The sequence below is a fragment of the Orcinus orca genome, chromosome 21 (assembly GCF_937001465.1).
Source record: "Orcinus orca chromosome 21, mOrcOrc1.1, whole genome shotgun sequence".
Classification (NCBI taxonomy): Eukaryota; Metazoa; Chordata; class Mammalia; order Artiodactyla; family Delphinidae; genus Orcinus; species Orcinus orca.
Genome location: NC_064579.1, coordinates 6,286,970 through 6,308,729, shown reverse-complemented (window position 1 = coordinate 6,308,729; position 21,760 = coordinate 6,286,970). Strand labels below are relative to the sequence as shown.

General features: G+C 49.5%; 1 long non-coding RNA gene across 2 annotated transcripts in view; it reads right to left on the bottom strand.

The window, feature by feature from the left end:
• LOC117198437 (uncharacterized) overlaps positions 1-21,760 on the bottom strand; it is an 80,249-nt gene that overhangs the window by 19,506 nt on the left and 38,983 nt on the right. For both annotated transcript variants that reach the window (XR_007474686.1, XR_004479607.2), the window contains one exon: positions 3,306-3,377. This is a non-coding gene — a long non-coding RNA (uncharacterized LOC117198437). The remainder of the gene's footprint in view (positions 1-3,305; positions 3,378-21,760) is intronic.

Here is a 21,760-nt window from a genome sequence, read left to right as displayed (position 1 = left end):
GGTCCACCTACACACGTATTTTTTTCAGTAGTAAATACTACAGTGCCACATGACCTGTGCTTGGTTGAATCTGCAGATACGGAACTGCGAAAATGAAGGTACCACGGACACGGCAGGCTGACTATAAGATATACGTGGATTTTCGACTGTGCGGAGGGTCAGTGACCTAAACTAGGAGTTGTCCAAGGGTAACTATATTTGTTTTTACGGGCACTATGGGAAAAGCCAAGAAGACTCATTTCATCCCTTTGCAGCCCTGAATCCCAAAATGGACATGAGGCTTGAAGATGTGTATCGCCAGCATTGGGTGGTTTTTCTGACAGTGACTTCATGATGGCCCGTGCGTCTCGTAGCTGACAGCCTAATGGGTGTCAAGTGGACCCCATCACTTTAGTTATAAAGTCACCAAATCTCAGGGCTGGAAGTGACGGCAATGATTGTTTCTCCCGGCCCCCCTCCCCAAATCTAGCCCCATCTGCTATTGACTCCTCTTGAGTCAAATATATAGTTCTTATTTCAACACGCTGAGCCCAATGAAAGCCCAATAAATATTTATTGATGGTGGTGCCTGTGACGAATTAACAGCCAAAGCTATAAAATGAAAGTTTCACACAAGCAGAGACCCTGGTGAGAAAAGAAACTGCTATGTAAAGTTTGACATTTTTCAATATGACAAGTATTCACACACTCACACTCACACACACGAGGTGTTAGACAGAAGACCACTGCTCTCTACCAAGCCTACCCAGAAAACCCCACTGTTTTCTATAAGAGGGAAAACAGGAAGTATCCCTCTTATAGAATGTTCATGCCTTTGTGGCAGGCGTGTTCAGCTTCTCAGAGGCCAATCGGCCCAGCCCGTCACCACGTGCTGGGCCCTGGACCCAGAGCCTCTCTTTGTCTCCTTGTCAGATCCAAGAGCCAATGCAATTCCGGTCCTAGAGAAACAAAATGGTACCACTGAGCGCTCCATCGGGCATCCCAGATCAGCTAAAGTAAGTGCAGTGACATATACATTTCTCCGGAGGTTAAAAATTTAAGGAAAAAGATCCAGGACAGGAGAGGCAGCTTAAATGGGAATTTTTGACAAGACAGTGTGTGTCTAGAAGGAAATGCCATGGAGTGTGGCCATAAAGATGTCAAGAACTTTGAGGCCTGGTGGATGGAGACCAGTCATCATGCAGCCCCCATCCACCCACCCAACGTGTCCATATGCATGAACACACTGACTGTAGGTCTATGAGCCTCACGTGGTTCCGTCAGAGAACCAACGGTAGAGCACACGTTTTCCCCCATCTGGCCTGCCTGGGTCCCCTCTAACTGCAGCTCCGAGGAACCAAAGCTCCCTGTCACCCACTCAATCTTAATCCATTTGACTCTGAACTCAAGTTCCAGGGACTTCGCAAACCAAGCCACACAGCTACCTGGGGCGCAGTCAGAAAGGGACTCTGCCACTCTTGAAACCAAACAAGAGAGAACCGTGTACAAGCCGATAAAGCATGTGGGCTAAAGAAAACCTCAGCCCGCTGGAAAGGAGGAAAACACAGACGGCCTTGAAGAAACAAAATCCAGTTTGTGCCGAATTTATAAAGCGAGACTGTGCACGTCACTCCCTTCCTCTGAGCCTGGTCTGTGCACCGAGATTCTCTCACACTGGAGGAAGCTAGCTGTAGTGTAGCATGTGGCAGGGCCTGGGGATGGGGACGGAGCAGGAGAAGTAGGAAGGGAAAGGGCGTGAAAACCGAAGATCCCCGAAGAAAGCTGTAGAGGGAAGAGGGTCGGAGCTGCAGGGCACGCTGCCCTGCCTCTTCTGGTCCTCCCAGACCCCATGATCTTCTTCATCTTCCAGCTCTTGCTCTTTGTCCCATCTCCGGGAACCCCCTTATTTGGACCCGCTGCTGGTGTTGACCAGGCAGCCTGGAGAAGAAGACAGAGAGTGAACCTGTTGATGACCAGCGTTTAGCGGCATCGCCCAGTGCCAGGCCCTCTGCTAGGGAACGTCCTCCCATGGGAAGATCACAGTATGTCCACGGGCAGAAGGAACACCCACAATCCAGCTAGCAATGCCTGCTGGCCCCTTCCCAGCCCGGGCCTGTCTTCCGCAGCTGCTGAATATTGTCTCCTAATTCTGCTCTAGGTTTTGGTGTTTGTTCCTGCCCAGATGGGGAGTCTGATCTTGCCATGGCTGGTGTTTTCTGCAAAAGGGGACCTGGTACACTTTTATAGGAACCCAGTGGCTCCCTGGGGCCAGGCTCTAATGCTGTCCAGATGCAGGAAAACAGAAGGGCCATTCAAAAACAACCGAAATATCAACACACTTTGAAAGCGGTCTGTTAGCACTTGTCATAAGCACAATAAACAAAACAATGAAACCATCAGAAAGGACCGTGAGACAGTCAGGCTTTAGGAACTTGGCTTTGATGACTTAGAAAAGCAAAGAGAGGGGGCAGAACCAGTTCCCACTTGGGCCGAGGCTTGTTTGTTCTGCTTATCTGAAGTTAGCGCACGAACGAACGATCCTCACCGTGATGAAAGGACCTAGAAGTTTCTCCCTTGCAACTGGCCTCTTTGCAGATGGGAGCTGCCTTCCACAAGCTGTCAGTTTCTGAGCTCGGTCCATAAAACACCCATCTGTACAACACCACGCCCATCTGCGGAAAAACCCTTGTCCCGTCTGAGTTAGCTCAGCAAACAAGTGAGCTTAGCCAACGACATCATTTGCTGGGTCTTCCCCAGGTGAGCTCCAGGAAATGAGACCTCGGCTGGTGGGGACAACGTTGCATATCCTCAAGAGTCAGGTTCCCAACCCCAGGGGAGTCAGAGCCAGGACCGAGGGAGGAAGAGGCTGAGAGAGAAACGTCAACCGTCCACCTGGCCCACTCCAGCCTTCCAGTCTGAGCTGTGGAGCTGGGGCCTGGGCTGTCTCCGGGTGAAATGAGGCCGCCTGCTTACCAGTTACACAAGGTTGTTTCCCACTGTCTCCGCGGCTCAGGCTTTACTTAATTCCCAAAGCGGGCGCCGGCCAACATCTATCAAATTACCTGCCAGTGATTTAAGTGAGCTTAGTTCGTTTGGGTGCAGTCCTGCATTTTGACTGTTAGTCAAGCAAAATAGGGCATTAGCCAAAGGGGGGAGGGGTACGGATCCAACAAGCCCATCGACGGTGGGAGAGGGGGGTTGTAGAGGCAAATGAGACCTGACGGCAAGAGTGAAAACCTGGGGGTCCCGAGACGCAGGCGCTGGTCCCCTGCTCAGCTGTTGTGACCCCAAATCCATCTCTTGTGACCTCCTCTCCCCGTACATACCTCCAGTCGGCCAGTCTGCTGAGCCCTGTGGGCAGATGAATCAGAAGATTCGGTGCTGTTCTCCCCTCCTAACTGGGAAAGCAAAAAATAAAAAAACAAAAACAGATGTCAGAACAAAGGAACAAAACATACATACAGCAGGAACGCTCCCGTTTCTGCTCCAGACCTAAGGCCTGAAGTCTATTCTGCTATAATCCTCCTCTTCCCAAGTCAAAATGCCCAAAGTGTCCGCTGTTTCAGTCTGAATCCGGCTGTCTCTCTGGAACGGGGAACGAACCCACAACGATCAGTAAGAATTCACTGAACACCTTCAATGTGCCCAGTCACTCCCTTCAACAACTTCAAACATCTTATCAGGTGAGAATAATCTTGGAACCGAAGCCTCAACTTCTCCAGCTGCCTTGCAGCCTAGGGAGGATGCTACCCTTAGCATTGAAGGCCCACCCCAATTCCATCCCTAAGGCCTCCCAGCCAGGTGGGGACAGAAACGCAAGAGCCAGGAGGCTTGAGCCACCTTTCCTTTGATCAGCCTCCCGTGGCATTGAGGAAAGGACAAGGAGTTTTGAAGTCAGAGAAACCTGTGACTCAAGTCCCACCTTGAGCACTCCTAGCTACCAGCCTGTGAGTAATGACATAATTCCTAGAACTCTGTAAGGACCAGGAGAGCTCATGCTTAGCAAAGATCATCGCACAGCCCAACACAGAGTATGTGCAGTAAATACTAGCTGCTTTATGCTCATCTCTGCCCACATACAGCTGTCAACCCATAGATAAGTATTTGTTAGAAGCCAATTAAGCACCCAACACAATGCGAGTTCAAAGGAGACAGATAATGAGCCGAGGTTGCTGCCTTGGGGGAGTTCCCAGGATGATGGAGAAGATGAGCAGACCATTTAATCCAAAGAGAAATGGCTTCAATACAGAAACAGGGTCCTGTTGTGATAGGGAGGCAATATGGTCCTTCCCAGGCTTAGACTCATCCTGCTTGGGACGCTACTTACTGGTAAAATGACCCTGGACCAAGTACTTAACCCCTCTAAGTCTTGGTTTCCTCATCTGGCAAATGAAGAAAATCACATCTATCTCATAGGGCTGTTGTCAGGATTAAATTAAATTAAATTTAATTTAAATATGCCCCTTATCAGTTGTGTAATCTCACATGTAAAATGTGGATAATTGACCTAACTCATAGGGATGTTCTGAGGGTTAAATCTGTTAGTACCTGTAAAGCGTTTAAAATAGGGTAAGGTCGGGGCTTCCCTGGTGGCGCAGTAGTTGAGAGTCTGCCTGCCGATGCAGGGGACACGGGTTCGTGCCCCGGTCCGGGAAGATCCCACATGCTGCAGAGCGGCTAGACCCGTGAGCCATGGCCACTGAGCCTGCGCGTCCGGAGCCTGTGCTCCGCGACGGGAGAGACCACAACAGTGAGAGGCCCGCGTACCGCAAAAAAAAAAAAAAAAAAAAAAAAAAAGGGTAATGTCGTTTTTCCCTGTTATTACCCTCAAGAATGTAAGTTCCCTGAGGGAAGGATTTGGGTCTGTTTTACGCATTGATGCATTCCCGATAGAACAGGACCCGGTACATATTGCATAAATATTAGTTGATTCAGTGCTACAGGAGAACCAAGCAGAGGGGCAGATTCCACTCCAGGAAGCCTCCCTGGAGGAGGCGATACAGAATGGTGAATAGGAGTTAGCCATCCTGAGAAGGAAGGTGGGGAAGGGAATGCCTGCAGAGCAGCTAGCACAGGGGGCTACCAGGCGTGAAAGAGCATGGTGTGAACAGGAAACGCCAAGCAATCTAGTATTCGCAGAATAAAAAGGACAGGAAGAGGCAGGAGATGAGGCTCTCTCTCCCAGATCTTCCAGTGATTGATCTCAGTGGAGCCAAATATACCCAGAAAACATACCCAAGAGAAATGTGAGTATTTGAAAAAGACAGCTCCCATCAGCCCCTCCCGAGGCCTCCAAGTCCCTGGGCCAGGTCCAAGAGAGCCCCAGAAGGAGCAAATGCCCTGGGGAAGGTCCCTTCACATGGGACCCTAACCCATCTGTCTGCAAGATTTCCAGCTCACTTGGAGAAGCAGGCGACCATGCCTGTGAACTCTGACCCCATCCATCCCAGCAGGGCCTGGGGAAGCATTTACATCTTCAAAGGTCCTGGTAAATGTTAGCCAACAGCCTCTCCCCACCCCCCAATCCTCCCTCCTCCCCCTCTGGGCCACTAGGGGTCAGGGACCAGGGTCACACCTGGCCAGGCCCAGCCCAGGCCCAGATCAGTCTGGCATCTCATCCACAGACCATCCTGCTGCCCCTCCCCCATACCTTCTCCCTTCCACACACACACTTGGGCCCAGGGCTAGGGGAGGTGCAGGGCCACAGAGAGAAGGCCCCTATAAGGAAGGCCCAGGACATCTTCCAAGGGGCCTTTAGACAAATGAGGGCTTGGGCCAGCCACCCTGGAAGGAGCCCTGGGTTCTGCATTAGGGGAGGGGGCAGGATAGGCCTATAGACAGGGGTCAGCTCCAGGGACTGCCATCAGTTTCAGCGACCTCTCCCTGACCCCCAGAGTCCCTCTGATCTGCTCGAGGCAGGGAGGCCTGTTAACTTTTACCAGACTCCTTTGACATGGAGCAGGGAGGTTCACTCAAGTGTCAGAGGCTCAGTGCAGACTCCCACAGCCTCAGCACCCCCCCTCCCCCGCCCTGCAGCAGCTCCCAGGCCCAGAGCAGCAGAGGGGCGCCAAGGCCTGGGGGGAGGGCAGGGGGAGGGCGGCTTCCACACTGGCCCTTCACATGCCCCTGCATCGTGACACGATGGCCTCAGCTCACAGCCTGAACTGACCATCTGACAGATGATAGTCTAAAGGTTTCCCCAAAGAGTCAGGGCCTTGCCACACGGAGCAACGACTGGAACCCGGGCCTCGGGAGCTCTGTTGAGCTGGACCTCTTTGGGGATGGCTGCCCAGCCGGTGCTGACCAAATGGGCCAGGAATGAAGGGGGGCAGCACCCCCAGGCTGAGCCTCCCTGCCCTTCCCCCCTCACCCGTGCTCCAAGCCAATGTCCCCCGCAGCTCCCACCCAAAGGGAAAGGAGACTAAGTAAGGGGCAGAGGCTGGAGGGCCTCCTCGGCTCCACAGGAAGGAGCTGCCTGGCTTGGGAACCACTTACCTTCCTGTGCCTTGGTTTCCCCACTTGTAAAACAGAGCGGGGAGGAGGTCTCTAAGATAACCTCCCCATTCTGCATCTTCTGATTCCAAGTTTTCCATCCGCCTCCAGTTTCTTCCCCCCTCCGCCCGCCCCTCAAGCCCTGCCACCAATCCTCTTCCAAAGCCCTGCTAGATTCATCTGGGTTCACCACAGACTATAGCCAGAGGGATGCATCTAGCCTAAGCCTTTTACTTAAAAAATGAGATTGCTGGAATGCAGACAGATGGTAACTCATCTGAGTGACCTGCAGTAAAGACCCCTAGAGGCACAGCCAGGCCTGGAATCTAGGTCTCCCTGGACCTTGTCCTTTATGCTGGGCCAGCTGAAAGCTCCAAATGCCCCTGGGGAACACCACCTCCTCGGAGGAAACAGGCCAGAGTCTTTACCGGGCATTCGAGACCACCTGCCCACAGCCTGCCCACCATCCGGTACTCTTAACTGCCCCCTGATGACCACCCTGATCTTCAGTCAACTTACCCTCTTCCCAGCAAATCCCAGGATCAGGCCTGGCCAGGCCTCTGCTCCTGAAGGCCCCATCCTACAACCCGCCAAGTCCACCCTCTCCCCGGAGCTTCCTGCCCACAGGGCCCTGCCCGCCCTCCCTGACCTCCCACAGGCCACGTGTCTGAGTCACACCTGCTCACACGGCTCCTCATTCCGCCCTTGAAGGGATCACCAGCCCCCTGCCGTGGACACTGGACCACTCTGTCTGGGAGCCACCCGTGGATCCTGGCAGCCTGGGGTTGCATCCTGGCCCACCTCTCACTGGCCACGTGGGCAAGCTACTTGACTTCCTGTGCCTCGGTCTCTTATGAAAAGTGGGTGTAACAGGAGCTCCGACCTCAGCCAGCCACGGTTAGGATGCCCTCTAACACATGCACATACTTAAAACCATGCCTGCATACATACACAGACAGACCTCGGGGATTCCGCGGGTTCCATTCCAGCGCAATAAAGCAAATATCCCAATAAACTGAGTCACAAATTTTTGGTGTCCCAGTGCATATAAAAGCCGTGATTACGCTATACTGTAGTCTGTTAAGTGTCAATAGCATTATGTCTAAGAAAACAAGGCACATCCCTTAATTTTAAAATACTTGATTCCTAAAAAACACTACCCATCCTCTGAGCCTTTAGTGAGTCACAGTGGCAACATCAAAGATCACTCAAACGTAATGATGATGAAAAAGTTTGAAATATGGCAAGAATTACCAAAATGTGACACCAAGACACAAAGTGAGGCCATTGGAAAAGTGGCACCAATAGACTCGCCTGATGCAGGGTTGCCACAAACCTTCAAACTGTAAAAAAAAACAGTATCTGCAAAGCACAATAAAATGAAGTGCAACCAAATGAGGTCGGCCTCTGTGTATATATTTACTACGTATAGCTGCGTAATATATAGTATGTTTCATGTAGATATTTTTCCCAGCTGTAAGTTTCTCTGAATGCAAGTATAATACTGGGCTTCTTGGTAACTTCTAGAACTGTGGCGACGTGGGTCAAGGAGGCTTTCGGAAATGGATGGGTAGGTCTGTAAATGGATGGCTAGACTTGCAGCTGACTCAACATCAGGATGAGCTCACTTGTTCTTGGAATGCCCTTTATCGGCACGGCTCCAGAACCCAGAACAGATTTTCTCCCCCAAACCATGAAGATTCCCCTTAAAATTCTAAATGCCACTTCCTGTCTCCTGCCACCAGCAGAGTTCCTTAAATTCTCTTGGCTCACCCACTCTGCTTCCCGCTCACCTCTACAGACAAAAGGCTTGCGGGTGATTGATGGTGACAGTGACCTGCCACTGACCCTTCCAACCTGGGCTTGCTGCCGCCCATGAGGCCCTCTGCAGCCTGCATGGCTTTTGAAATGCAGACCTGACCGGTCTGCTGGTTTTCTTCCCCTTGTGAAGTGGAATCTTTGAAGTGGACCTCACTGGGTTCTGTCGAAACGCCTGGGCCCCCCAAATCACCATCTCCAACAGCCTGCCCTGTAGACTGCCTTTGCAGGGTCAGGGCGAGAAGCTAGACAGACCTGGGTTCAAATCCCGACTCTGCCACTTTCATGCTTTTTGCTCTCCCAGGGTCCGAATCTCAGATCCCTTATTGTGAAGATAAGACATAGCCCAGGGAGCTGGTGGAAGGACAGCCTGAGATAACATATAAGGCTTTTGGCCCAAGGCTGGCCTGTTGTAATTACTCAGTAAGTGATGACCTTGGAGAGGAGGAGAATTATATGAATGTGAAAGTAGGGGACTGGACACGAGGACAAATGTGACTCTGTTCTGTCCTCCTTCTTCTTACAATATAACCAACCTCCTTGGTCTCCATCCCTGGAATGGTCACACACACACACACACACACACACACACACAGGCCACATTCTATCCATGGCTTTTTACTTAAACTTCTCCCTACCCAGAACTTCTTGGGCTGCTCTCTGGGACAACCTAACCCCATGGACCTGTCTCCTTGCTCCTTCCCTTGGTCATCCAGGGATTTGCTGGCTGAGCTCACGTCTTCCACAGCCGAGTCACCCGAGACTTGCTGTCCTCACAAAAGAATCTGTTTCCATTAAACCACTGAGTATTTCCCATATCACCATTTTCAAACCATTTATTTATTCATTGTCTTGAGTTTATTTGCCTAGTTCTCAAAAAATATTTGGCAGGAGTGACTTCCTGTTACTGAATTTGGGCGCCCGGCCGAAAGGTATCAAACAGGCTGGACTTTGAGATGAGGCTGCGGCTGGGTCGACCACCACTTTGAAACAACCAGAAGACCAAACGAAGCCTCAGCTGGACCCGTGCCCTGCGATCTTACACAGATTTCAGTGCGAGGGCTTCCGCGAATAGCAGTTATTGGAGAGATGAAGCTGACGAAAGCCACAGGGCCAGTGATGGCCCTGGGAGCGCGAGAAAGAGGATCAGAAATGCACCAGCGTCATAGATGCAAACTATTACATTTAGAATGGATAAGCCACAAGGTCCTACTTTATAGCAAAGGGAACTATACTCAATATCCTGTGCTAAACCCTAATGGAAAAGGATATGAAAAAAGAATGTCTGTATGTGTATAACTGAGTCACTTTGCTGTACAGCAGAGATTGGCATAAGATTGTAAATCAACTATACTTCAGTAAAAATAAATAAATGAATGAATAAATAAATAAAATAGTTTTTTTTTAAAGTAGAAGGAATGATGGAAATTTTTTAAAATCAAAAAAAGAAAAAGAAATGCACCAGGATCAGAAATGCACCATCATCACAGCTCCCTTGAGGCTACTCACGGGTGTAAAACTTGAAGTGGAAAAGTAGAATAGGTGCTTGCATCTGACAGGGAAGGAGGTTTGGCTTACCTCAAAGTCCAGCTCCACAAGCCTGAAGACTCGCTCTCTCTCTCTCTCTCTCTCTCTCTCAGATCCTCATTCATGGGGCCTTAATGATACCCAAAAGCAGACTTCCTATACTTTTTAAAATTTTTTTGTTTTTTTATTGAAGTGTAGTTGATTTACAACGTTGTGTTAGCTTCAGGTGTACAGCAAAGCGATTCAGTTATAAATATACGTATATTTATCTCTTCTTTTTCAGATTCTTTTCCATTGTAGGTTATTACAAGATATTGAATAGAGTTCCCTGTGCTATACAGTAGGACCTTGTTGCTTATCTATTTTATATATAGTAGTTTGTATCTGCTAATCCCAAACTCCTAATTTATCCCTTCCCTCCCCTTTCCCCTTCTGTAACCACAAGTTTCTTTTCTGTCTGTGAGTCTGTTTCTGTTTCGTAACTAAGTTCATCTGCATCGTTTTTTTTTTTTAGATTTCACACATAAGTGATATCATATGATATTTGTCTTTCTCTGTCTGATTTATTTCACTTCGTATGATCATCTCTAGGTCCATCCATGTTGCTGCAAATGGCATCACTTCACTCTTTCTTACGGCTGAGTAATATCCTGTACTCTTCATTGTAAGGGAATGCACTGCGGCAGATGAGAACCCAGGAAAAAAAGGAAACTATAAGTCTCGAATAAGATCACCCTGTTAAAAGAATGGCAGTAAACGCCTCTGAAAAAGAGCCTTCCCTGGAAAGGCAGTGGGGAAGGAAGAGATTTTTCCAGGCCCCAATTCCAGGGAGCTCCTGGGACAAAGAGATTTCCCTGAAGGACGTCCATGTGAATGGTCTCCTCCCTCTGTTGTTATACCCCCAGGGTGTTCAGAGCAGTGGGCGGTGGGGACCCGACGGGGGAGGGGTGTGCCTTGGGGGTGAGGAGTTTTCACAACTGAAACATAGCCTCAAATGAGCCTCCGAAGGACTCATCTATCCCCCCTTGAACGAAATGAACTGAGAGAAGAAGAAAGGAAGGAGGCTGGGGGAGCTTACCAAGCGGAATGAGCCGCTGAGTTAAATTACAGGGGCCTGGGGGGGATGATTAACTACCCTCATGGTTTTCTGCTTCACAGCCATATTTCAGCCCAAACCTGGGGCTTCTCGGTTACACAGCCCAGCGCAGGCCGACCATTTTTTCCATTGACTGAAAACACATTCTGACTGAAAACAAACTTTGGATCCCCGAGGCTTGGCAGCCCTGGGTCCTTCTCCATATTTAATCAACGGGAAGCTAAACGCTTTCAGTCTGTGATGGCTCATTTGGACGGGGTCTCGGGGCTTTTGCCTGGTGCCAGATATAATAACTCTCTGCTCTCTTTTCTAAGGCCTATTTTATAATTTTGCTGTTTTTCAATGTCAAGCCCATCTTTTGAAGAATTTTTATTGGATTTCCTGCTAGACTTCAACGAGGATTTTTCTTGCTTTGGCAGAAATATCAAGCAGAACAGGGGAAAAACTCAATCATCGTCTTGGAAAGTCGTGATGGTGTGTTGAGAGGGGTTGGGGGGGGAGGCCTTTGTTTGCGCACAAACAGGTTTCTAGAAGGTTGGAGCCCCGGTCGCCAGCCTTGGGGGTGGAGGGGCCTCTGACTTCTGATTCGTTGGGTGGAAATTGACAGGCAAGGCGGATGGATGTGGGAAGAGAGGGGAAGTTGGGACAGGGGAAGGGGAAGAGAGGCATGAGCGCATCAGACAGGCTAAGAGGGGCGTGGGTGGGTTTCCAACTGATGTCCGCGGTGAGGCCTGGTCCCACCATACACGCCCGTTCACGAGGGCTGCCGGGATGCTGAAGAATGGGACGCAGCGCCCACTCGGGGGGCAGCAGGCAGACTCTTAACCAACAGCGCGACTCCTCGGAACTGCTAAAACCCCAAGAATGAGCAGGAAGGTTCCATCCAGAGGGTCCTGTTCTACCAGCCTCAGCCGCGAGCTCTGCGCCGGCTCCAGGCAAGGTTCAGAGCTTTAGTTTTTCTTCCTACTGATGATTCCCCAGAGGCAGCAGCTTGCCAGTGAGTGACAGCTTTTGTTTGCTGACGTTTTCCTCTCTTCCCAGAGTCAACTTTCAGAATATACCAGGTTGCTCCCTCTTACTCCTGGACTTTCTTTTAATTTCTTTTTTCTTTTTTTTTTTTTTGGCAGGGGTGGGAAAGGGGGAGTCTCTAGAGAGTATTAACCAGAGAACAGAAGTGGTTCTTTGTCCCAGAATGAAAGCGGGAGAGAGAGAGCACTTTGCTTCTTTCCTTTTAGGTTGTGTTTTTTTCTGTTTGAGTTTTTGACTTTCTATGATGACATGTTAAGTAAACCGAGCACCACGCCTCCTCGGCCACTTCACATCTACCGCTCTTGGCTTCGCAATTGACAGGATGTTTTCACATGTCTCATCTTTTTATTCCCACCACAGGGCAGTGGCCACGGCAGGGGTGAGCAACCCAGACTCACACGAGCCACGTGCTTTGCCCCTGTCTTGTGGGTAGTAAGTAGCCAAACCAAGCTGAGCACTTTTTTCTTCTTTGCTACAAAACGTGTAGGCTGCAGGGGGTGGGGAGGTGTGGGGCTGGCCCCCTTTAAAATGACATCTGCCTGTGCTGGGCAGAGTCCTCAGTGTCAATTTCCTGCAACAGAGCACATGGAGTGTTAAGACGTCACAGCAGTTTTCACCATCTCCACAAATCATGGAACAATTTCTCTTCGGGCCAGACTACAAGACCAGGCTTCCAGGGCATCTGAGCCGTGCCTCATTCCTTCCATTGCCAGTAGGAAAAGGACACAAAAGAACTTAGGGAATACCCACTCCGGGCCCAGCACTGGGCTCGACAATGGAGGCAGTCAGTGCAAGAAAAAGATACTGTCCTTGTGTTTGAGGAGTTTACAGTCCAGATGAGAAGATAATTATAAACAGAATTTTATAACTGCCAAAGACCTTAGCGATCATCCGTCTAAACCCCTCGTTTTCCAGTAAGGAGATGGGACAGTTCAGAGAAATGGTGAATCGACAGGGGTAAAAATAAAATAGCATCTTTTTTGAACATTTCTTAAAAGCAAACTGTATTTCCCAGGCAATAGCTGTTTTTTAAAATTGATTTTTGTTGGAGTATAGTTGATTTACAATATTGTGTTAGTTTCAGGTGAACAGCTAAGTGAATCAGTTATACATAGACATATATCCACTCTTTTTTAGATTCTTTTCCCATATAGGTCATTACAGAATATTGAGTACCATTCCCTGTGCTATACAGTACGCCTTTGTTGTTTATTTTATTTATAGTAGTGTGTTTATGTCAATCCTCCCTCCACCTTTCCCCCTTGGTAATCATAAGTTTGTTTTCTACGTCTGTGACTCTATTTCTGTTTTGTAAATAGGTTCATTTGGGCCATTTTTTAAGATTCCACATATAAGTGATATCATATGATATTTGTCTTTCTCCATCTGAATTAATTCACTCAGTATGACTCTCTAGGTCCATCCATGTCGCTGCAAATGGCATTATTTCATTCTTTTTTACGGCTGAGTAATATTCTACTGTGTGTGTGTATGTGTGTGTGTGTGTGTGTGTGTGTATATACCACATCCTTTTTTTTTTTTTTTTTTTGCAGTACGCGGGCCTCTCACTGCTGTGGCCTCTCCCATTGCGGAGCACAGGCTCCGGATGCGCAGCCTCAGCGGCCATGGCTCACAGGCACAGCCGCTCCACGGCATGTGGGATCTTCCCGGACCGGGACACGAACCCATGTCCCCTGCATCGGCAGGCGGACTCTCAACAACTGCACCACCAGGGAAGCCCACCCCACATCTTCTTTATCCATTCGTCCGTTGATGGACATTTAGGTTGCTTATTTAATTTCATGCTGCAGAGTGCAGTGGCCACTGCATGCTGGTCAGAGAAAGTAAAAGGGTCGGAGACATGCACTAGGAGAAAATAAAACTTGATCTCGACCTGAAAGCATGTGTAGAGCAGATGGATGGACGGGAAGAGAAGGGCCACAGAAACCAAAGAGAAAAGGTAAACTTGAGCCTGGTGTGTTCCCGAGACCATGAGGGGCAAGCGTTTAGACATGGGGAGAAGGGAGGGGAGTCAAGGCTGGACGCTGGCTGAAGCCACAGAGGATCTCAAGCAGTCAGGGAGAAAGTGCGCACATCGCCAGGGGGAGTCACGTGAAGGTCAGGGCTTCGACCCCAGCTGACCAGTAATTTTCTAAACTTTATACCCACGCCTAATGACCCATCTAAATGTATCCCACAGATGGCTGTGATCCCAACTGGTGCTCAACTTTGAGTCTGGACAGACTCACAACTGCTGCAGGGTCCACTTGCCCCTCAGCCTGTCCTGCCGGGAGGGTGGGGACATCACCCCTCCTCGTTCCTGCAGCCACCCCTTCCGTGCAAGTTCCCAGCCCCCAGCCCCATCTGCTAGGTCCCAGGCCAGGGCTGGTCCGCGAGGTTAAAAAGGCAAAGAATAAAGAGGCAACGAAGAGGAAACCCATCTCGGGACAGAAAGAACTCCTAGCTGAGGATGGGAAATTAGAGAGAAAAGCTCTCTCCCCAAGAGGTCAGAGTAACGCCAAGAAAACCTGGAACAGAATTCTCTCCACAGTGTTGGGAGGGGGAGCCTGAGGGCATGAAAGCTGGAAAGGGGCCGCCCCTGTGACCTGAGCATCTCCACCCACCTTTGTTCCTTTTTATGCCTCACTTTACCCATTTGAGCCTAAAAACAAGAGTGCCAGCCTTCTTCCTTCTTAACAGAGACTGAGATGAGGACAACGCAAAAGGCAAAGACCCAAAACGCTTGTGGGCATGGTTGCCGTTGCAGCTAATGCTAATAATGACACAACAATGTCATTGCCACTCTGCCTCCAAACACAGAGCCTGTCTGCCCTCGCGAACAAGTCCTTTGTGCCTCCCGTAGCCCCCGTGTGCAGGGGAGCACATCCTCCTGGGGATTCCCTCAGCACCCCACCTTCCATCTTCCTCTCCTAAAGAAGCGTCCCCACTACCCTGAACTCAAGGCTCCGTGTTCCTAAAGCCCCAAAACAGCTCCTCTGACTGTCTTCCCTCCGGGGAGAAGCATCACCCCCATTTACCCTCATTTCCCGCTCAAGGACAGCAGGAGTGAAACTTGCCCACGCAGCCCGGTGACAACCTCTCCCGGGGAGACCGTCCTCCACCCATTCATCAGTTCTGATCCATCCTGGGAAAGTCAGACTCCACAGTCAAGTCCTTGCCTTTTGATTGTGAATACAGTAAGTCCCCTACATCCGAACGAGTTCAGTTCCGAGAGCGCGTTCGTTAAGTCCAGCAAAGTTAGCCTAGGTACCCACCTAACACAACAGGCTATATACCACTGCTTTTACTTGCTTCCGGACCTCCTGGGCTTGAAATAAAGGTACTGTACTACTGTACTCTATACAGCACTGTATAGTGAAATACACAAAAGCACAACCATTTATAGAGGATGCACTCACGTGACAAGGTACACCGGACAGGTGAACTAACACGTGATTGGACACGCGACTGCACATTTGCATCTTTGAAAGTTCGCAGCTTGAAGGTTCGTATGTCAGGGACTTGCTGTAACTGCCCAGGTCGGGCCATTCCCAAACCTGATCCCCACAGCCCTGAAACGTACACACCACGCCCCAGGGATGTGCCGCTCCACTAGGTAGGGCTCTTGCCGGGTCTGAGAGATGAGTGCCTGGGGCTCTCACCTCTCCAGCCAGGTCCCACGCTGGCCTGCGCTTCCACGCCCCTTGAGGTTGCCCCTGAGTCTCCCAGAGCTGCCCCCTTGCCTCTTTGAGTTCACAGTCCTCCTTTGTTCCTTCCCCTGGCCCCCATCTTCACCTCCCTCCTTTGGTGTTTGAGATTAAGAAGCATGCCATGGTCGTCCATAAGTTACACAGCAAGAGTAGATGACAAAAACAAAATGTAATTCAGATTAAAGTCACCCTCCAGCTGAAATGATAGTTTTTTAACTAAACGGCAATGTTGCCCATCCACCTTGCTGGCGACTGGGCCCCTTCTTAGTCGTCTTTCTTGGGGGTGACTTAGGACCCACCTAGGCCTTCGGAGAAGATTCTCCCATTATTTCCTCCCCATCTCTCTGGATCAAGCTGCTGGGCTTGGCACAGATGACAAATTCCCCAAGTAATCCCTCAAAGATTGGAGAAATGCTCCGAATGCTCCATTAAATTTATTTTCCATGCTTTAAGAGACCCAAAACTATGTCCAATAAATAAGTGTTCCCTGTGATTTACTGAAATGCTCCTCTGATTTAAAGTTATAGGGGAAAAAATATGGAGCCCCTGGGAGCCCAGGACCAGCCGTGCAAGTGAGACCAGATGTGAGATTTCTGCCCAGGGAGGGGGCGGGAGGAGGGGGGGAGAAACAGCTCGACTGATGGAGGTTTGAAAGTGACAGTGTCTGAACCCCGGTTCTCGGCTTTAACATAAAAGGTCCCAGTTGAGCATTCTTTCTTACAAAATTTATTGTGGTTGTAGTTAGAGGGGGAACCATCAAAAGAGTAATTCTGGCCCTTGTTTTGCAGAGCTCTTTTGATAAATATGATACTTAGAAATATGCCTCCCACTAGACAGAAAAGCCATATAGTTAAAATGAAGTAATCTGTCAGTAAACTCGCTAGAATCAAAGCCAAAATGGAACCTGTAACAGGAGAAGGGGGAAAAAACTCCACTTAGAAACGCTTGAGTCAAGCAGGGGAGAAGGTGGAGATTAAGAATTGTCCTTCATTCAGATATTTTTATCTACAGAGTTAAAAGCGGAGATTTATTTTTAAAGGGGGCTATTTATGTTCCAATCTTCACCAGATGGGCCTGTGTTTCTGCCTCTCTTGTGCAGGCCAGGCTCAGCAAAAACAGCTTCTCTTGCGAGCTGAAACTTACCCAAACAAAGGAGGAATAAAAACTTTGGGAAGCGAATGTAATCTTTGGAGCTGCTTGGTAAATATTGGATGTGTTTCCTGCGGGGGCCCAGGTGAGCCAAAACCAAGAAACAAACAGGAAGGAGCGGAAACAGCCAGTGTTCAGACTAAACCATGTATGAATATATATTATACACATACTGCACGTGTGTTTGCGCACACACATGTGCTGATTCCCAAAGGGCCAGAAAGCTTAGGCTATGAAACGTCCCAGCGGGGATACGACATCATCAACGGGTCATCCCAAATAGCCCTATCTTTGGAATCCTCTCCTCCATCTAATAAATCACCTGTTTGAAAAATGCCTTTTTCATGGTTAGGGATGGAAATTATAGGGGGTAATTCCCCTGGTGAAATTACCCCCAAAGTGTTTCTTACTCTTTCTTCCTCTGTACCTGGAACCAAAAGAAACTCAACCCCGTGCCCTGCAGGCTCTCAGATGAGCTGCTTTGGAATCTCAGACTTCCCAAGCCTTCCAGAGCAACCAGGCCAGCACAGGAAAAAGCTCACCTCACTGCTCAGGGCGCTGAGCTGGTCAGCTTCCCCAGAGCCTCACCCCGGGAAAAACCTCCTTTGTTGTGTCTGTTGTGTCCCCATTCCTGTCCCCAGAACAATGCCTGATACAGCCATCCCAAGAGTATCAGAAGTCTCCGTCACTTCCCTGCCATGATATGGGGCAGGAAGACCCCCCTGCTGTCGGTCTTGCGTTCCACATCTACCCAAACTGTAGGACAAAAACATTAAGACCCAAGGTGTGTATATATGTATACACACACAGCCTCGGACAAATTACAATATTCACATTATCCCATTCCCTCCCTCCACGAGTACTTGTACTACAGTGAAATGTGCCTAAAATGGACCTGGGGAAGGAGAGGAGAGAGCAGAAGCGTCCTGGAAGGGATCTTAGACATCTGATGAATTCAATCACACCCTGGCTCTGCCGTCAGGCATCTGTGCGACCTGAGCCCGATGGCTTCTCCTCCCAGAAATCTGTCTCTTGACCTCTTTAGTGAAGGGTTGAACCACACGACCTGCTATCCTCAGACTCCCAGGGGCAGCTCCTTCCTCGTGGCCCCAAAGGCACCCTTCCTCCACGGCACCCCTGCCGGTCCGGGCAGAGCTGGAGGGTGTGGGGATGAGAAACACCTGTGTTTACACTGTACAATCTGCAGTTTACTGTCATAAAATCATTTAATACAGTTATAATTTTTTTGGCAAAGAGTTGTGTTTATGGTGAAGCAAGACAGAGAGGGAATGATTGACTACAACTGATTAAAACGATAAATCAAAAACAAAAGAGGGAGGACGCGGGGAGCCCAAAGCCACAGGCAAATCCAATTTAAGTCTCCGGTTCTGGGCCTTTGTGGGAACAATTCTGTCTGATGAGGAAACAGCCCTGGAGGTACGGGCCCGGGGCTCAGGGTGGGCAGGGTGGAGGCGCAGACTCAACAGGGTAGAAAAATAAGGAAATGGTTTTACAAGAAGTAGTTTTACAAGAACTGGTTTCCTTGGGCCTCCATCTTCAAAAAGGACTTGGGGGGAGGACCTGGGAATAAAGGGCTGTGTGTGCATGTGTCTGTGTGTCTGTGTGTTGGGGGGGGGTGCATGTGTATGTCTGTGTGTGTCTAGGTAGAATAATTTCAGCCAGAACTAGGATTTTCCAGAATCAGAACCATCCCTCAAAGACAGTACCTGAAACCCCACCACCAGCAAGGATGACATGAGACTGCAAACACTCTGACCTTGCAAACATGACATCCTTCGGCAACTGAGGGCCTGCTGCATGCTGGGCACTGTGCCAGGGCAGAAAAGGGACAAAGGATTGTTCACGCAACACACGCTGAACGAGTGTCTACTCTGGTCCAACTGCTGCCCTAGGCTCCGGGGAACACAGAGTAGGAAAGAATCCTGACCCCATGCAGCTTCTGTTCTCGTGACATGGACACACACCACGTTCAGAAGACCCATGGGCACCCAGTTCTTTATGCTCCAGTGTGATAAATGCTGTAATCCAAGTATATTCAAGGAGTCGGGAACACCGAGGACGTTATTTCTGAGCTGGATCGTGAAGAACGAGAAAAGTCATCCATTCCGGCTGGAAGATAATGGTGCTCCGGAGGGGTCCCTGCACCGGCAAAGGCAGAGAGCTCTGGAAGGGCCTGCTGAAGATGGGAGAGAATTTCAAGGTCTAGGAAGGGATGGGTATTGAGCCGATGGTCTGGTTGTCAGCTAGGAACTTAGTCACTTAACGGCGCTCTGAGAGCAATTCTTCAAAGAATACAAAGAATAATCAGAGGTCAGAGCCGGGAAGGGGAAAGAGTCACAAAACTGGGAGTCTGCGGAGGAGTGCATTAGATGGAGTCAAGACTAACCTCACTTGGGGGCTTCCCTGGTGGCGCAGTGGTTAAGAATCTGCCTGCAAATGAGGGGACACGGGTTCGAGCCCTGGCCCGGGAAGATCCCACATGCCACGGAGCAACTAAGCCCATGCACCACAGCTACTGAGTCTGCGCTCTAGAGCCTGCAAGCCACAACTACTGAGCCCGTGTGCCACAACTGATGAAGCCCACACGCCTAGAGCCCATGCTCCGCAACAAGAGAAGCCACCGCAATGAGAAGACTGTGCTCTGCAACAAGAGAAGCCACCACAGTGAGAAGCCCAGGCACCACAACGAAGAGAGTAGCCCCTGCTCGCCACAACTAGAGAGAGCCTGCATGCAGCAATGAAGACACAATGCAGCCAAAATTAAATAAATTAAAAAAAAAAAAAAGACTAACCTCACTTATCTCCCAGTTTTGCTTAGGTTGGTGTGGCAGAGATGACTACTGACCCCCAAGGCTCATGCCCCCCTTGACACAGCGTGGCGTTATTTCTGGGGATCTGCTGCCCCGTCTACAATTTTCAACTCCATGCTCACTCCCCACTCTGTGCAACTGCATCAGTTCATGGGACTCTCCTCACCAATAAACGTGAGCCAAAGGGCTGTGTCAGGTTCAGGCCCAGGTGGTTAGGTCTCCCGTGCGCTCCCTGGATGGAGACCCGTCCACAGAGACCATGGCTGCCAGGTGGTGACAATGGTGCCAACCATCCTCAAGGGCTTAGAGGAACCAACCAACCAACCAACCAACCAACCAGAAACAGCCTCATCGGGTTTTTCATTAGTGATGAAAGCACTGTTTTTGTGTTAAGCCATCAAGGTGTTGGCACCGTTTGTTTTGTTTTGTTTTGTTTTACATCTTTATTGGAGTATCATTGCTTCACAATGGTGTGTTAGTTTCTGCTTTATAACAAAGTGAATCCGTTGTACATATACATATGTCCCCATATCCCCTCCCTCTTGCGTCTCCCTCCCACCCTCCCTTTCCCACCCCTCTAGGTGGTCACCAAGCACCGAGCTGATCTCCCTGTGCCATGCAGCTGCTTAGTCCAGCCTCATACAGGTAGCCCGGTTCCAGGTGGAGACTCAGTATTTAGACATCCTTACCATAAGGCAGGTTCCCAAGGAAACAGTCTGAGACAGAGCACTGTGTACAAAGCTAACTGATTTATTTCCCACCGTCTGTAGCATGTGTGTCTTACCAATGCCTCCACATACTCGCCATTGCTTGTTAATCCCCAGGAAGATGATCAAAATGGCATGAATAGAGTGTACCGCTATGTCATTCTGTGGAATGTCTAGAAGGCCTAGGTCCCTTCAGGCTTTGTTATGACAGAGGGCAGAAGAGTGAATGTAGCCCTAGGCCAAGACATAAAGGTATACTGTTGTCCATCTCCTATGAATGTGAAGTGCTTTGATCTCCCTGATAGGTATGGAAAAAATGCACTCACCACATCAGTGGCCTGTACCTGAGGCCACACCAATCTGTCTAGCACAGATACTACAACTGACAAAACAACTGCAATCAGGGCTCCCACCTGGCTGAGTTTGTGCTAGTTCACTGTCATCCCCCAAGATCATCTGGTTTTTGTAGAGTCTAAATTAGTGGGTTAAATGAGAATATGATCTGGGCAGTCATCTGGGCATCCTTTAGTTATTTAAGAACGGCACTGATTTATGACATTTCCTCCTGTCAGGATGCCATATTGGTTTTTATTTACTATTTTGGCCAGGAGGTGGGGGAAGATTCAGAAGCCACTCCTATTCCAATATCTCTTACCCCACATGCTAAGGAGCCAATGTGGTCCTGCCAACTACGAAGTCTATTCCAGTTATACATTCAGGGATCGGGGAAGTGACCACTGGGTGGATCAGAGGACCGAATGGACCCACTGTGAGTCAGACTTAGCCAGAGCGACCATACTGAAGCTTCAGTTTCCTGGGAGTCAACACAGATCCTGTGTCCAAAAGTCCTTGATAAGTCTGCATCTTCCCTCTTCCCCAGGGAATGGTTACCCAAGTAAATGGCCACTTGTACATTTGGGGAAGGACTAAAGAAATCATTATATATTGGCTGTGGCATTACAGGGTCCTCTCCTCTGGAGACCTGATCTCTCCCTTAGTTGATAGGTCCCAGGTCTAAACACTGGCTCAGGTCCAGAAACTAGGCAAGGAATCACACCTGTTTACTGGGGGTAGCCACCCTCAGCTTCCTGACCATCAATTTCTCTCGGTTGTATAGCGTGAGTGATTCCCATGTTAGCTGCCCATCTGCTTGCCCTGAGGGGTGATATTCTATTAACTAGGTTCATGGTTCTCTGCAGGTCAGGCCCCCCAACCACCACTCTGTCCCTGCTCCCCCGTTAACTGTGCCTACCTTGCTTCTGACGACCGTAACACCAGCTGGCCCCTCTTATTTGGCGACCCTATCATCCCCATTGCTATAAAGGAGTGAATTTCTGTCACAGAATCTCCGATGGTCAGCCCTAGCCTACAGAGGACAGCCACCACTGAGTTTCTCAACAACACTGGTGAAGGAAATAGTCT